At 44.9% G+C, this 908-nt stretch overlaps 1 pseudogene across 1 annotated transcript in view; it reads right to left on the bottom strand.

Annotated features, from left to right (window-relative positions):
• Nucleotides 1–646, bottom strand: part of LOC111817758 — a 1,233-nt pseudogene extending 587 nt beyond the window's left edge. The window contains exon 1 of the transcript XR_002821883.1: nucleotides 1–646. This exon is cut by the window's left edge and continues 587 nt beyond it. The product of XR_002821883.1 is annotated as a heat shock protein HSP 90-alpha-like (transcript).
• Nucleotides 647–908: the final 262 nt, after the last annotated feature.

Genomic DNA, 908 nt, shown 5'->3' with positions numbered 1-908 from the left:
TTTTTTTTTCTCCTCTTCATCTTCTGGAAGTTCCAAGCCCTCTTTGGTAACCGACACTAAAGTTTTCCCCTCAAATTCCTTCAGCTGCTGAACACAGTACTCATCAATGGGCTCGATCATGTAGATCACTTTTAAGCCGTGCTTCCGGAGCCATTCCACAAAGGCCGAGTTAGCTACCTGGTCCTTGGTTTCACCTGTGATGTAATAGATGTGCTTCTGGTTCTCCTTCATCCTGGTACAGTAGTCCTTGAGAGAAACCATCTCATCCCCAGAAGCAGATGTGTAGTAGCGTAGCAGTTCTGAAAGCTTCTTCCGATTCTGAGAGTCTTCATGTATGAAGTTTGCCTTTAATTGATTTCATATAATCATTGATGTACTTCTTGTAGGCCTCTTTTGTGAAGTTGGTTTCCTGCAAGTGATGGTGCATTACAATACCTACATTAGTAACTACTGTGCTTTCGATGCCTTCGCCCTCTAGGCCTTCAGCAGAGGCATTTCCACCAATGAGCGAGCCGTCAATGTTACCCTCTGTTCTACTGACCATCTTGCCCTCCACCTCCAGGCACAGCCCGTCCGCGATCTCCCAGATCTTGTAAATGTCGGAGAACATCTCATTGTGGCAGATAAGGTCCCGGTCGATAATCATGGTGGCTGAGGGAGGCGGCAGCCTCGCAAGCTTAGCAGGAGCCGGGAGCTCAGAGTGAGAGCGATGCAGTCAGCGCAGTGCTGGGTGGGGAAGGGGAGCAGGCGGAAAAGCTGTAATTTGTTATATCTTTCTTTTGTAACCAAATTTTCAGGCTTGTATCTGATAACCAAACAACTAATTTGAATTAACATGCAATGCAACAACCATTATTGAATTCCTCTTACTTTGTTTAATGAAATTTTGTATCATTCCTAATTTTTTT

This window comes from Octodon degus, unplaced genomic scaffold, assembly GCF_000260255.1.
Source record: "Octodon degus isolate 3935 unplaced genomic scaffold, OctDeg1.0 scaffold00069, whole genome shotgun sequence".
In the NCBI taxonomy this organism is placed as follows: domain Eukaryota; kingdom Metazoa; phylum Chordata; class Mammalia; order Rodentia; family Octodontidae; genus Octodon; species Octodon degus.
This window is presented reverse-complemented; position numbering and strand designations above follow the sequence as displayed.